This window comes from Telopea speciosissima, chromosome 11, assembly GCF_018873765.1.
Source record: "Telopea speciosissima isolate NSW1024214 ecotype Mountain lineage chromosome 11, Tspe_v1, whole genome shotgun sequence".
NCBI lineage: Eukaryota > Viridiplantae > Streptophyta > Magnoliopsida > Proteales > Proteaceae > Telopea > Telopea speciosissima.
This window is the reverse complement of record NC_057926.1, coordinates 36,621,795-36,639,236: the sequence shown is the minus strand read 5'-3', so window position 1 is coordinate 36,639,236 and position 17,442 is coordinate 36,621,795.

Genomic DNA, 17,442 nt, shown 5'->3' with positions numbered 1-17,442 from the left:
TGAAGGATATGTTCAAGATAAGTAATCAACGGGTTTGCATTACTACAGACATGTGGACTTCAATCCAAAACCTTGGTTACATGTGCATAACAGCATATTACATTGACCAAGAATGGAAGTTACAAAAGCGGATTATTATTTTTTTCGTTGTCCCATCACCACACTCTGATGAAGTTATTGGTAATGCTCTTGAATTATATCTGTTAGATTGGGGCTAGAGAAATTATGTACTATCACTATGAATAATGCATGTAACAATGATGTGAAAATTAGGACTTTAAAGAGGAGGTTGATTAAGAAAAATGAGTTGTTGTTAAATGGTGATTACTTTCACGTGAGATGTTATGTACATGTTCTGAATTTAATTGTAAAGGAAGGTCTGAAATTTTGTGGGGATTCCATAATTAAAGTCCATTATGTAGTGAGATATGTAAGGAGCTCACTTGCAAGATCACAACAGTTTAAATTGTGATGTGAGCAGGAAAAGATCCAATGTAAGAAAGCCTTGTGTCTAGATGTTCCTACTCATTGAAATTCTACACATCTCATGTTACCAACGGCTTTAGAGTTTCAAAAGGCTTTTGAATGCTTAGAAGATAGGGAATTTAGTATTGTAATGGATTGCACGCATATGGTTTCAAGTGAACAAGACTGGGAAAAGGAAAAATTTCTCTGTAATTTTTTAGAGGTTTTTTACAATGCCACCACAAGAATGCCTGAGTCTCTTAATATGACATCAAATTATTATTTTTCTAAGTTTATGCAATTGAATCATTATTGATGGAGTGGTTAAAAAGTGAAGATCCCATGTGTTGTAATATGGCATTGGCCATGATGAAAAAGTTTAAAAAGTATTGGGATAGCACAGATAAAGTCAACATTTTCTTGATTATTGCTGTTGTTCTTGATCCTCGTTTTAAGTTAATATTTGTGGAGGCTTGTTATGTCACACCCCTATCCCGAACCCATGCCACAAGCACAGTCAAGAGGGTGATTGGGATGTACACGTCACCCCAAAACCTACCAGGATCGTCGATGCAGTATTCTAACGCATGATAATCACCCAAGACCCCACCCAATAATTACATTGAGAAAAAGGAAATACCATTCCAATGATCATCAGAGTTATAATGAGCGGAAGCATTAATTACGCAGTTATAGTATGTTCAGCCTTCTAGGTGGTAATATAGTAATAGTACTGATGTCAGCTGACCATGACATAACTACTCAAAACTATAATAAGTTAATACAAAAAATGTCTGAAACAGGCACAATGCCTCAAAAGAATCAAAAGTTAGGAAAGTATCCCTAAAATATCAGTGCCCATAAGCATAGTCATCACAGGGGCAACCAACGCCGTGTCCTTCCGACACGTACCCAGGTTCCTCTGTCCAGATACAATCATACTCTATTGGTTGTACATCCATGCCGGCTAAGTATTTGTCGCCTGCATCAAAATCTAAAAAGTTGTGTACACAGGGGGTTAGCTCCACTAAGCCAATGAGGGGAAAGGAGAGTACACATACATACATACAATCACACACAGTCCATGATGCATGAAATATTAAATTCATATTTTCCCCTTAACAAGCAATCTAAGTCATGGCATATGCTACTGTGATAACTCGGGGGACACTGAGGGTCACTTATTCTATCGCCCCAGTGAAACCTCAATTATCACGTGGGATCTGCGCCTGTAGAAGCCGTCATGACCACCCAGTGGCAGACCCCAAATAGCCATCACTACCCTTGTCCTGGCCTCTCCCACCTCCACTGACCACAGGTGCTCTGACTATCCAATACCTAGACCCCTGTTGGCAAGGGTCGTAGCATAGGGAACAAGCATCCTAACCATAGTTATACTATACGCAATTCCTATCGTCCCGAGAGGTATTCCGGGTGCATCAACGTCTCATTCCATCTAGTACCCGGATACCAGCACGGCATGGCGCATACAGACCAGGATGGCAATCATGGAATCATTATATTTATATAAAAGTAATAGGGTTCTGATACCAGCGTGGCCGGCACCGAAATCCAATATCACAACATAAAACATCATGCTCACATTTCATCAATTCATAATCACAGATTTCACATGCAAGATGTAATATGGCAAGAATGAGTATAAACATGGAAATCAATATTTAAATTTAATAAATGCATTCCTATAGATGTATATGCCAATCCCAAACATCACCCAAAGCCCACTCACCGATTGTTTGATTGTTGTTTGGTGAAGTTTGGTCAGGTGCATGCAACCGCGTATATAATCCAATGTCTGAGAATGCGTGGAAATAATGTTAGGAGTGTATAGATGGATTCCACAAAAGATCCCAACAAAGAATGTGATTTGGGCCAAGACAGCAAGAACGGATGAAGGAACGGAGCCAGATGGGTGAATCCGTTCGTGGATCCGCCCAGGTCATGCCCAGAAAATGTATGGACCGGACTCACGGGCGGATGCAGAACATGAGTCCGCTCGTAGATCCGTTCCAACCCTGAGACACGCCCGAGAACAATTTAGGATTCTGGGTTTCGAGCAGATTCATCTTAGGTGGGTCCGCTCGTAACTCTACCCGAGGGGAAAGCCGTAATAGGCTGAACGGACTAACGAACAGATACAAGACAGTGAGTCGGGTCGTTCGTCCGCTGCTCCTCTTTTGCTCAGTAGGGAAGAGCAACACTTCCAGCCCTTCATTTATGAACCCAATAGGGTTTTGGGGTAAAGAAGGTGAGCTCAGACCTTTGTTGGTGGTCTACCACACGAAATCCAACAAGAATCACATAGGGTTTAATGGGTTAGATCCATTCTCAAGGTTTCTTTCAAACCTATGCTAGGTTTAGAATGCTTGAACATCATTGGGTCATTCAAAAGTCATAAATGCACTAAAGATGGGGACTAGAGGTTCAAAAGGGAGAAATCAATGAGGTTCCAAGAACTCTCAAGAGAACCCTCATGCTCGGAATCGATCTTCATAGGATTTCCAACCCAGAAATAGAAGAGAGGAAGAGATAGGTGAGGTCATTACCTTAAGGTTGAACCAATCGATGTTTACCACCTCCACAGCCTCTCAAACCCCTTATTCTCCAAGCCTTCAATGCTCCCTCAGCTCCACGTTTTGGGTAGATAGAGAAGTAATGAGGTTTGAGGGTTAAGTTTTGATAGTAAAACAAGTCTCCCTCCTAGGGTCTGTTTGGCCTTGAGCTTATTGACCCAAACTCATTAAAAGACTTACTTGGTCTATGGGTCCACCCATAAGGCAACCTACAACCCAAGGAGAGATAAGGATTAGGCCACCCTCGTCTAGGAGGCTGAACTAAAGTGTCCGAGGTGCGAGGTATGAGTCCCTCACCAAGAAAACACACAAAACCCTGAGACAGCACGGGCAGACTAACGATCGGATGCAGTGTTGTTGAGTCCTCTTGTGTGTCCGTTGCTGGTGTAAGAGCAGAAACATAAGGGAAAAGGGTCGGGTTTTGACCTACGCTTCAAGGTCGACTAGAATAAGGTACAACATCATTACAAGGTTAAAATCTTACCCTTTAGACGTCACGATGTGTCCCTCGTGATCCCGAACAACTTCCCGATCGCAATACTAAGCTCATCTCCAAAGGAGGTATTTAACTACGGGGACACAGGTTAAGCCTTTCGATACTCCTCACTTTGCGGACTTGTGCTGGGAGGATGATCGACGAAATCACCATCAATAAATCTTCCCCACTGTCGATTTAGGAACCTCTCTTCCACAGGCAAGCCCGTGATGTGGTCAATGATCTTGTGACTAGGTTTGATCGCAAGCGAATACAGCTCACCAGCATACACGGTAGCAAAATCTACATGTCACGAGAGCGAGAAATTATTATTAAATAGCAAGTCCAGATGCAGGTGTAACATCCTCCCCACCTTACAAGAATTTCGTCCCCAAAATTGTCGTACCTTGTAGAAATCCCAAGGAAGGGTATGTCACTCGCATTTTCACCTCGGCTTCCCAAGAGGCTTATTCTTTCGTGTGGTTACACCACTTTACCTTCACATAATGAATAGGTCGGTTGCGGAGATTGACCACCTTACTGTCTAGAATCTTCTCAGGCTATTCCTTATAAGACATATTTGCTACTAGTTCTGGTGGTTCCTGAGATAGGATGTGCCTGGGGTCATGTACATACTTCTGCAACATAGATATGTGAAAGATGTCATGTACGCCGTCGAGTGATGGTGGAAATGCTAACCGATAAGCCACCGGTCCAACCTTCGTGAGAATCTCATAAGGCCCAATATATCTCGGGCTTAATTTACCCTTCTTGCTAAACCGCATCACACCTTTTGTAGGCGACACCTTGAGGAATACTCTATCACCAATGAGGAATTCCAGGTCTTTTCGCCTCTGGTCGGCATACCCCTTTTGCTTAGACTGGGCGGCTTTAATTCTTTCACGGATCAAATCTACTTTTTCATAAGTTACTTATATTAGTTCCAGCCCAAGGATGCGCCGTTCACCTACTTCGTCCCAATACAAGGGAGTCCGGCATTTCTTCCCATTCTGTGCCTCAAAGGGTGCCATCCCAATGGTAGCCTGGTAACTGTTGTTATAGGCAAACTTGATAAGTGAAATATGCTCATCCCAGCTACCCTACTTATCAATGGCACAGGCTCGAAGCATGTCCTCCAATGTCTGTATCGTCCTCTCTGATTGACCGTCGGTCTGAGGATGGAAAGCAGCACTAAAGCTCAATAAAGTACCCATAGATCTTTGGAATTCACCCTAGAATTAGAAGTGAATCTAGGATCCCGATCTGAAATAATGCTGACTGGGACTCCATGTAGGCGAACCACGTTATCAATGTACAATTGGGCCAATCTATCCATAGAGTAGGTGACTTTGATGGGGAAATCTATCCACGATGACCCATATGGCATCAACACCTCAAGGCATACGAGGTAATCCTATGATAAAGTCTATAGTCACATGCTCCCATTTCCATTCTGGCACAGGCAATGATTACAACAGGCCATGGGGATGTTGCCTATCAGCTTTCACTTGCTGACAAGTGAGACACCGAGCCACATATTCAGCTACATCTCTCTTCATCCCGCTCTACCAGTAATGCCCTTTCAGGTTCCTGTACATTTTGGTACTACCTAGGTGGATCAAGTAGGGGGATTCATGTGCCTCTGTTAATACTTCCTTTCTTAGCTGATCGTCCTTGGGAACATATAGACGATCTCTAAACATGAGGATGCCGCCTTTGGTCAATGTGAAATCCAGATCACGCTACGCATCACCCTGGATAGCTTCAATAATTTCCTTACAATGTTCATCTGAAGCCTGAGTTGCTTTAATCTTGTCCACCAAAATTGACTGCACTATTAAAGATGCCAAAGATAGAGTAATACCCTGTACCAACAATTCCAAATCCATCTTTCTAGCTTCTTCTATCAGCTCTCTGCTAACAGCTAGAGATGCGATAGATAAGGTTTATGATTTTCGACTGAGCCTGGGTGGTAATGAATAGTGCAATCATAATCCTTCATGAGCTCCAACCAACGCCTTTGTCTCATATTAAGTTCCTTTTGAGTAAAGAAGTATTTGAGGCTTTTATGGTCACTGTAAATCTCACTTTTCTCTCCATACAAGTAGTATCTCCAGATCTTCAGAGCGAAGACCACGGCTGCCAACTCCAAATCATGAGTCAGGTAATTCCTTTCATATTCCTTCAACTGTCGAGATGCATAGGCCACCACTTTATCACCTTGCATTAATACACACCCAAGTCCCATTTTTGACGCATCACAATAGATTACCATTCCCCTAGTGCCATTTGGTATGGTAAGCACTGGAGTAGAAATCAGTTGTTGCTTCAGGTCTTAGAAATTCTTCTCACATTCGTCCGAACACTCGAATTTTACTCCCTTTCGGGTCAATCGAGTCATAGGAGCAAAGATTTTTGAAAAGTTATCGATGAATCTCCTATAATGACCGACCAGACCAAGAAAAATACGAATGTCTGCCACATTCTTAGGTGTCTCCCAATCCACTACTGACTGTACCTTGCCAAGGTCAACTTCAATACCTTTCGCAAATACCAAATGACCTAGAAAAGCCACTTGTTGTAACCAAAACTCGCACTTGCTAAACTTAGCATATAACTGTTTTTCCCTCAAGCGCTAAAGCACAAATCGAAGGTGATCTGCATGTTCTTCTTCACTCTTTGAGTAGACCAGGATGTCACCAATGAACACAATAATGTATTTATCCAGCACATCATGAAACACCCTATTCATCAATTCCATAAAAGCTACAGGGGCATTGGTCAACCCAAAAGACATAACCAAGAATTCATAATGACCATATCGCGATCTAAACGCAGTCTTGCTGATGTCACTGTCTCTGATCTTCAGTTGGTGGTATCCCAAGCGGAGGTCAATTTTAGAGAAGACCCTAGCACCTTGCAATTGGTCAAACAAATCATCGATCCGAGGTAATGGGTATCGATTCTTAATTGTCAGCTTGTTGAGTTCATGGTAGTCGATGCACATGCGCATACTACCATCCTTCTTCTTCATAAATAGGACAGGTGCACCCCACGGGGAAACACTTGGTCTAATAAAACCCTTCTTCAGTAGATCATTAAGCTGTCCCTGAAGTTCTTTCAGTTCTGATGGGGCCATTCTGTATGGTGCCTTAGACACTAGAGCAGCACCTGGTATCAGATCGATCATAAATTCTGTCTCTCGATCTGGTGGTAAGCGCATAAGGTCTTCCGGAAAGACGTCTAGGAAGTCCCTCACCACACTTGTTTCTTCCATCGGTGTAATCTTGGCTTCAACGTCCACTACTGAGGCTAAGTAACATTGACAGCCTAGTGCCAAGAGTTTCTGGACCTAGAGGGCTGGTATGATTGGGTTCTTGGGCCTCTTACTTGTATTACCCCTAAACATAAACTCATTTTCCTCTCTAATTCGAAAAAGTATCTTCCTTTCTGCACAAATTAGACTAGCTCCATGTATGGATAACCAGTCCATCCCCAAAATCACATCATAATCCTTCATGTCTAGGATAATCAAACTGGCTTCGAGCCCATGATCGCTCACTTGAATAGGACAAGAGTGAAAGGATCGGTTCAACTCAACTTTGCTTCCAGTCGGCGTACTAACCATTAACTTTTGCTCCAATAAGACCAGTTCAATAGGTAACTTCTCGATGAAAGAGGGAGATACAAAAGAGTGTGACGCCTCCGAATCAAATAACACATAAGCAGGTAAGGAGCACACAGAAATCATGCCTGACAAACATCGATTAGCCAAATATAGAAAACTAAGTTTAGTTAACTTGACCAAGATGGTTAAATGTAGTACCTGTGATAACACCAGGGTCAGATTGGGCTTCCTCATGGGTGATAGAATAGACTCGCCCCTACGTCTTGCTCCCCAGAGCAGGAACAAGTAGGCGAACAGTAGTCCTTGCTAGAGGTGGTTTGGAAGTCGCAACTGGCCACCAACTCGCTTGCCGTGACTGAGGACAATCTTTAGCCATATGACCCGACTCCTTGCAGTTGTAACATATAAGAGTCTATGAACCATAATAAGAAGCAGGTATAGACTTGAGCCCTTGAACTGTGTCTGACCTATGAAATTGAATTGGAGCCGCATTGGTATAGGACCCTCTTCTTTGGAACTTAACAGGCCCCCTAAAGTCATGAGATGACATCGGCCACTTGCCTGCCTAGATAGCCCGATAATTCTCCCTCTGCTGATCTTCTATCAACTTAGCAGCTTCAACCACCTCAGCATAGGTGGGGTACTTATGCAACACCACCGCAGTGCTCAGACTGGCTCTAAGTCCTCTTTTAAATCGTCTTACTTTCACGTCCTTAGTCTTCAAATGGGTCGGAGCAAAGTAAAAATACTCCTCAAAGAGTTGTTGGTATTCAAGGACTGATTTGGATCTTTGACTAAGATTTATGAATTCAATCTCCTTCTTTTCCTGAAAATTCCTTGGAAAATAGTTCTCGAGAAAAGCTTCCTTAAATTGATTCCAAGTAGCATTGGGATACCTTGCCCAAAAGTGATCCTTCGAGGAACGCCACCATACATCAGCATTACCTCGAAGTTGAAAAGTAACACACCGGATCTTCTCGAGATCATTGCACGGTAGCACTTTAAAGATTCTCTCGAGATCTCTAAGCCAAGTAGCTGGAAACATTGAGTCATGGACCAACTTATGAAAAGTGGGAGGATGGTGCTTTTGAAATCTCTCGGAGAGTTTGGAGGCATCAACCCATTCCGGTGGCACATTTCTGACAGATAATGCGGTCGGAGGAGGGGCAAGGTGGGTCTTGGTTCACTTGAGCTGTAGGAATCTCATTAGCAGCCAGCCCCAGAGGAGGAATAATAGGAGTGACATTAGCCGAAGGATTTGGGACTCCATGTACCTGGGGTGGTACACGTGGTCCTTCTTTACCAGCATTTTGAAGCTGGGCAGCCATATCACGCATAAAAGTGCGCTGCTCATTTTGGGAATCTCATTGTTCTCTCCGTATATCACGAAGAAGATTTCCCAAGAACGTGGCAACATCAGTATTGCTGTTCACAGGAGGAGGTGCAGGCAAACCTTCCTCAAAAACATCACCGGCGTCATCCCTAGGAGGGGAACGATTTCGATTGTGAGTATTGACCATGTTTCAGCACCTGATTTCAATAGATGCTTCACACGTTAGCACAAGCAAGAGAGGAATAAGCACAATTCTTAGAGAAGGGCATATAATTGCACAAGAAAATGTGTGCCACTACACACAAATGCAATAGGAGTCCTAATAAGGAAAGCTAAGCCCAAAATATAGGCCAATGGTCCTTTAGAACACGAGCGGATCTACCCACGGATCAATACCTCTGAGTCCGATCGTGTGTCCGTTCAAAAATTTAAACTGGGCGGACTTACAGGCGGATGCGGAACGTGAGTCCGCTCCTTAGTCCGTTCTCAGGGTGCTCAAAGGCTGAGAGAAAATGGGTCGGCCGGATTAACGGGCGGATCCTTATATCGTGGTTCCGTCCGTTCGTCCGCTCAGCGCAGAAGACGAAAGGTCAAAGTCTATAAGCTCAGCGGTTCCACGAGCGGATTCACGATAAGTGAGTCTGGTCGTTCATCCGCTCGACAGATTTTACCCAAAAACTGAAACCGCTCCAATCAATTTCATATTTTTGAAGGAGAAGTTAGGAGTGGAAGAGCAAGTAAAGGTGTCCAAGCTTCGTCCGTCCCACTTTCCTTGTCCTCAAATCGTGGATTTGGCTTCTCCTACCTCAAATCTCACACTCCCATTATCAAGGTATGGACTTCCTTCTCCCATTTTCAATTTCTTAGGTTTGTGGAGTTCTTTTCTAGGGTTTTTTGTTCAAGTTCTTCATTCTTATGCCTCCACATTGCGTTAGATTGTTTGAGAATGTGTAAAGGCATCATGTTCTTGCTCCATTTACTACTAATCCTTTGTCAACATATCCAACCATATACACCTCCATCGATTTGGGCTAGGTTAGCCAAACCCTAGTAAAACCAAAATTCCCCACACTTGTTTTGATGGTTTAGGTTCTAAGGCATGATATCTACTACCTATTCTCTCCACCTTACATAGGTTGGACATATAAAAATTTGATCCCTCATGTGAATGTTGCCATTGCCCCTTTGAAGTTTGAGAAAATTTCTATTTTGTTCCTAAGGAGGAATACCTAATTTCTTGGTCATATGTGTGCACATTGCTCTTAAATTCCTCTATTTTATTGACATTGTCATGGTCTCTCTCTCTCACATTGTCCCTTGTTGGGTTTTATGTGTAAAGTGTTTAGGTGAGGAGAGATGGCTCCCAAAACAAGGAGTAGAAGGGCTCCAGCAGTTGCTGTAGCACCAGCACCGGTCCCAGTCCTGGTACCCTTCGATGCCACTCTATTTGTGTCCGCGGAGGCTGAGGCCTTATATGTTTAAAAACTGCAGGAACGGCGGATTGAGACAGGGAGGGATGCTATTGTCGAGGAACTAGCGACCTTTAAGGTAGGGCCAAGGTTTGAGTACCTAGGGTGGTCCAACATGTTGGTTCTACCCCGATACTACTATTCCAGGTTGATTGGGCATTTCTATGCCAACCTGACTATGGAGCAAGAAAATCTGTAAATGCTCAGGATCCATTCCTTTGTGAAAAGGGGTCCATATTACCTTCAATGAGGTGGAGTTGGGGGCGATTTTAGGAATCAGTTCCATGGGTGCTCGAGTGTACCACCCACCTGCCAGGGATCCCATGTCCTGCATGTCTTTGGCAGAGTATGAGCATTTATACAAGACCATGACCAAAGACAAATTTACAAGTAGGGTGAAAATGACCAAGTTTGGCTACTCCCAAAGAATCCTGACCATGATAGTCAAATCCAACTTAATGCCAGTGAAGGGACATGCTACTGAGCCTTCTCTCATGGCCGCCACTCTAGGGTATTGTTTGTATCGGGGACATCAGTTAAGTCTCCCTTTTACCATCATCAAGCATATAGAGCAAGTACTTTTCAAATCTAGGATTGAGAAAACCCTTCCTTATGGGAGGCTTCTAACCCGCATCTTCCAGCACTTCTAGGTCGATCTAAGCGATGAGCCACCTTGTGAAAGCTTTAAGGAACCCTTTGGGAAAAACTCCCTAGCTCGCATGAAAATTATTGTCACCACCAATAGCGATGGGGAGTCGGTGGTTCCTATAGGTGGAGAGGCTAGTGATGATGAGGAGGAGGAAGAGCCCATACAGTACAATGCCGGTGCCTCCAGTTTCGGGACCTCAGAGATGAGTGCAATTCTGGGTACCCTGAACCAGATGAACCTTAGCATGCCCAGGCTAAATTCGGACATGCTAGATGGCTTTGCAGGTGTCCATGGGCAATTTACATCTTACAACCATCGCTCGGAGATGATGGAGAAAGACATCCATGACATCAATGCATACCTTTACTATGATGGTGGGGATGATTGGGAGGAGGATGATGGTGGAATGGGAGACTAGACCCCAAGTCGGATGAAGTCTCTATTGGCCCCTTCTAATCTCAGCTCTTGTGTGTATGGAGGAAGTCTATGAACAATATTTCTATTTTGTTTCTCTTTTATTTCTTTTATGATCATGTGTATGTATAGTCCTACTGGCTAGCAACTTAACTTTCTATTTTGGATCCTTTTTGTAGTTTGCTTGCCTCTACCAGGGGTTAAAGCAAAATTGGCTGGAGCGTAGGACTAAAATTAATATATATATATATATATATATATATATATCCATTAACTCTCATGTTCTCCTAGTATGTGCAATGTTTCCGTGTTACTCCCTAGCTAGTCTTCTTCCTATGTTATGCACACATTCCAATTATGCCTGTTACAAGCTTTTAATTAGACCATATGGTGTAGAAGAAATTGAGAGGCCTTGGTGAATCAGGTTCAGTGCAGAGCATCACGCTGTCACGCCCCTATCCCGAGCCCATGCCATAATCACAGTCAAGAAGGTGATTGGGATGTACACGTCATCCCAAAACCTACCAGGATCGACGACGCAGTGTTCTGACGCATGATAATCACCCAAGACCCCACCCAATAATTACATTGAGAAAAAGAAAATACCATTCCAATGATCATTAGAGTTATAATGAGCGGAAGCATTAATTACATAAGCAGTTATAATATGTTCAACCATCTAAGTGGTAATATAGTAATAGTGCTGATGTCAGCTGACCATGACATAACTACTCAAAACTATAATAAGTTAATATAGAAAATGTCTGAAACAGGCACAATGCCTCAAAAGAATCAAAAGTTAGGGAAGTATCCCTAAAATATTAGTGCCCATAAGCATAGTAATCACAGGGGAAACCATCGCCGTGTTCTTCCGACACGTACCCATGTTCCTCTATCCCGATACAATCATACTCTGTTGGATGTACATCCATGCCAGCTAAGTATCCGTCTCCTGCATCAAAATCTAAAAAGTTGTGTACGCAGGGGGTTAGCTCCACTGACCTAGTGAGGGGAAAGGGGAGTGCACATACATACATACAATAACGCACAGTTCATGATGCATGAAATGTTAAATTTATATTTTTCCCTTAACAAGCAATCTAAGTCATGGCATATGCTACTGTGATAACTCGGGGGACATTAAGGGTCACTTATCCTATCGCCCCAGTGAAACCTCAATTATCACGTGGGACTTGCGCCGGTAGAAGCCGTCATGACCACCCCGTGGCAGACCCCAGATAGCCATCACTACCCCTGTCCTGGCCTCTCCCACCTCCACAGACCCCAGGTGCTCAGACTATCCAACACCTAAACCCCTGTTGACAAGGGTCGTAGCATAGGAAACAAGCATCCTAACCACAGTTATACTATATGCAATTCTTATCATCCCGAAAGGTATTCCGGATGCATCGACGTCCCATTCCATCTAGTACCCGGGTACCAGCACGGCACGGCGCATACAGACTAGGATGACAATCATAGAATCATTATATTTATATAAAAGTAATGGTTCCGATACCAGCATGACAGGCACCGAAATCCAATATCACAACATAAAACATCATGCTCACATTTCATCAATTCATAATCACAGATTTCATATGCAAGATTTAATATGGCAAGAATGAGTATAAACATGGAAATCAATATTTAAATTTAATAAATGTATTCCTATAGATGTATATGCCAATCCCAAACATCACCCAAAGCCCACTCACCGATTGTTTGATTGTTGTTTGGTGAAGTTTGGTCAGGTGCACGTAACCCTGTATATAATCCAATGTCTGAGAATGCGTAGAAATAATGTTAGGAGTGTATATATGGATTCCACAAAAGATCCCAATAAAAAAATGAGATTTGGGCCAAGACAGTAGGAATGGATGAAGGAACAGAGCCAGACAGGTGAATCCGATCGTGGATCTGCCCAGGTCATGCCCAGAAAATGTATGGAATGGAATCACGGGCGGATGCGGAACGTGAGTCTGCTCGTAGATCCGTTCCAACCCTAAGATAAGCCCAAGAACAATTTAGGATTCTGGGTTTCGAGCGGATTCATCTTAGGTGGGTCCGCTCGTAACTCCGCTCAAGGAGAAAGCCATAATAGGCTGAACGGACTAACAAACAGATACAAGACAGTGAGTCCGATCGTTCGTCCGCTGCTCCTCTTTTGCTCAGCAGGGAAGAGCAGCACCTCCAGCCCTTCATTTATGAACCCAATAGGGTTTAGGGGTAAAGAAGGTGAGCTCAGACCTTCGTTGGTGGTCTACCACACGAAGCCCAACAAGAATCACATAGGGTTTAATAGGTTTAGATCCATTCTCAAGGTTTCTTTCAAACCTATGCTAGGTTTAGAATGCTTGAACAGCATAGGGTCATTCAAAAGTCATAAATGCACTAAAGAGGGGGAATAGAGGTTCAAAAGGGAGAAATCAATGAGGTTCCAAGAACCCTCATGCTTGGAATTGATCTTCGTAGGATTTCCAACCCAGAAATAGAAGAGAGGAAGAGGTAGGTGAGGTCATTACCTTAAGGTTGAACCAATCGATGTTCACCACCTCCACAGCCTCTCAAGCCCCTTCTTCTCAAAGCCTTCAATGCTCCCTTAGCTCCACGTTTTGAGTAGGTAGAGAAGTAATGAGGTTTAAGGGTTAAGTTTTGATATTAAAACAAGTCTCCCTCCTAGGGTCTGTTTGGCCTGGAGCTTATTAATCCAAACTCATTAAAAGACTTACTTGGTCTATGGGTCCACCCATAAGGCAACCTACAACCCAAGGAGAGACAAAGATGAGGCCACCCTCATCTAGGAGGCTGAACTAAAGTGTCTGAGGTGCGAGGTGTGGGTCCCTCACCAATAAAACACATAAAATCCTAAGACAGCACTGGCGGACTAACTATTGGATGCAGTACTGTTGAGTCTGCTCGTGCGTCCGTTGCTGCTGTAAGGGAAGAAACATAAGGGAAAAGGGTCGGATTTTGACCTACGCTTCAAGGTCGGCTAAAGTAAAGTACAACATCATTACAAGGTTAAATTCTTACCCTTCGATCGTCACGATGTGTCCCTTGTGATCCCGAACAACTTTTCGATCGTAATACTAAGCTCATCTCCAAAGGAGGTATCTAACTGCGAGGACACAGGGTAAGCCTTTCGATAATCCTCACTTTGCGGACTCGTGCTGGGAGGATGATCGACGAAATCACCATCGATAAATCTTCCCCACTGCCGGTTTAGGAACCTCTCTTCCACAGGCAAGCCCGTGATGTGGTCAATGATCTTGTGACTAGGTTTGACCGCAAGCGAATACAGCTCACCAGCATACACGACAACAGAATCTACAAGTCACGAGAGAGAGAAATTATTATTAAATAGCAAGTTCGGGCGCGGGTGTAACCTGTTATTTCAAAATATATTCTCAATCTAAGGTTTAAATGAAGATTAGAAATGTGAGGAATGTCATTGACCAGCTCTTAAAGTGCTACCAATCATATTAGTCGTCTCCTAATACAGTGGGAGATGTTTCAACTCCTAAATCTGTTGATGTCTCAATAAAAAATTCTATTAAAGATATTCAAAACAAAAATCCGTCAAAAGTTGAAAAACAAGGTGATTTAGAAGTTGGAACAGAGTTGAATCGTTATTTGTTGGAAAATATTGTAGATGATGGAGTAAATGAGGATAATTTCGACATCTTTGTTTGGTAGAAGGTTAATAGCTCAAGATTTGTCATTCTTAGTAAGATTGCTCGAGATATTTTACTAATACTTGTTTCAACTGTAGCTTCAGAATCAGCTTTTAGCATTGGTGGTCGAATTCTAGATCAATTTCTTAGCTCACTAACACCATGGATTGTACAGTCCTTGGTGTATGCACAAGACTGGCTACGACAGGCACCATCATGTATTGATGTCGAAGAAAGCTTAGACGACCTTGAGAAGATTGTACAAGGTAATAAACTTCCAAATTGTTGAATTTCATCTAATTACATGTACTATAGATTGAATTATTTTACTAATTTTTTTAATTGCATTAATTACATTTTCAGATCTTGCTGAAGATAGGTCTATTACAAGTTTGAGTTAAAGCATGGTATTGCATGCTTTCCTATTTTGCATTTTTAGGTAAGAGCATGAGTAGGGGATGTATTACTTGGTCTTTTATCTTTGAGTGGGTGACCACCAACACTTGTTTGTTGTTTTTCTTTTAACTTATTCTTGATTGTAATTTTGTATAGGTGGGCTGCTTTTTGTTTCTGGTGGCGGATTTGTGGTTGAATGGTGGCTTCAAGATATTGTGTAATGTGTACTGATATTTAATGATTTTCGAACATGTATCCACTTCCCGTGCATTCTCCTATGATGGTTGAAGTCTTGAAGAAGAATTGTATTTTTTTAGGTGACATTTGAAATGGCATTTTTGTATGGGATCGTTTGTAATTTCTTAGTTTCATCTTGTTTTTTAGTATTCCATGGTTATTTGTTGAACAGAAGACATTTACTTAAAAAAATATTCACTCTAAATGACATTTTAGGTTCACTTTGATATAATTAGTTTGGTATAAATGTAGTATAAATGGTATATAAGTGGCTAGATGCACACTTTGAACTACATTTACTTAAAATTTTTTAGGAAAGTTTATGGGATCTATAAATATATGTAGTTATCTTCCTCTCTTTCTATTTTTCTCTAAATCACAAGTCAGATTTTTTTGCTCTCTATACACTGTAACATATTTGATCCTTTCAAGGTTCAATTTTGTTCTTTCTTGCTATTTTAAGTTGTTATCATCGTGTAAGAAGCAGCAGAAAGGGTTTAGTCTTCCATCTCCCTATGGCTTATTTTCGCTTTGTGCTTTTGAACTCTTTTCTTTAGTAAAGACCAATTTTCAAAAAATATATCTGAGAATATTTGCTTATACAGTAGTCCCTCTAATAGCTGTGAAAGTGAAATTGCAGACAAAAAGATAATTATAGAAAAGAAATGGTTAAGCTTGAAATGCAAAAGCAAAGATGTCTTTACACTGAAAATAATGCAATTATGATGTTTTAGTTGATTTAGTATTAACTCTGAGTTGATTAACAGATTCTTGGTTTTTGAATGTTGGGTTAGATCTTGTTATTAGAAAATGAATGTTGTAAGATGTTTAATCAACTGTTGAGTTGGTCCGTAGATTCTTTGTTTTTGAATGTTGGGTTAGATCTGTTTTAAGAAAAATTAATGTAGTCAAATGTTTTATTTTCACATCGAGTTTGTGAAGTGTTAAAATGATCTTTTATTATGGGATGATATGTTGGTACCAAGTTCTATTATTTAATCTTTCCTGTATCGATGTTTTGTTTTTTAATAATTGACTAATCAAGATAACAAATTCTTCTCAAATGTGAGTTTTATGTTCCATAAAACTAGAGGCTGAGAAATTAGTTATGTGTTTGTTACTTCTTTGATGCATAATTATTTTTTATTGCATATCCATGGCATGATGGAGCTTATTACCATTGTTGTTGAATGTGTTATGATACCTAAGAGTGAATCTTAGATTGCTCAAAATTTTCCATTCATGAAATAAGAAGTCTAGGATGGTCACCTAGTTGTAGCAACTCCAAAATTTAAAAGTCAATGACTCAACATATTGGGCTTACATCCTCAAGACTTCCTGCCCTAGGAGCCCTAGAGAACAAGGGTATATGAAGTCTAATTTAGTAGAACAGTAATCAAAAGAAAATAAGAAGAATACAAAGGAGAAGGGGGGCTGAGCATAAAAACAAAAAGATAATTCAAGTGGACTGCATCCAGCAGTGACATCCTTCGAACAACAGGACCTGAAAAAGGATCACCTGGATTCTTTTTGAAATAAAATCCCTGTAATCTTGAACTTTATTTTCTCCAAGAATACTTCGATGTTGATTATGCAATTTAAACACAAATTATGTTCTATCCTAAATGAAAATTTATTTATTTGAGCCAATTTTTTGATTATCAGTCAACCCGACCCTGGATGTCGAAACAGGGTCAGGGTCAACCCAGCCTGGCCCTGACCAATCAGGGCCAATAAGGGTGGGCTTGGGTTGGGCTTGGCCCGTCAGGGTCAAGGTCAGAGCCAAGGTTTTTAGGCCCAAAGTCAGGGTCAGGATGGGCCAGGGCCCTCAGCTAAGGGGACTCAAGGTTGGGCTAGGGTTTTAAAAAGCCCGGCCCAACCCGAGCCTGTTGCAATCCTAATCCTAAGTGCCATTTATCCAAAAAATAATAATAATAATATTAGGAGGTAAAGTTTTTTCCATTGGAACTCCGAACAAAACCTTATAAAATATATAATAAGACAAAAATTAAGATGAGATTGATTTATGTGTTTATTTCTCTTCATTCGTTTCTTTTTGAAGATCAATATGAACATTGAATATTTGAAAAGGCCAAAAAAACCAT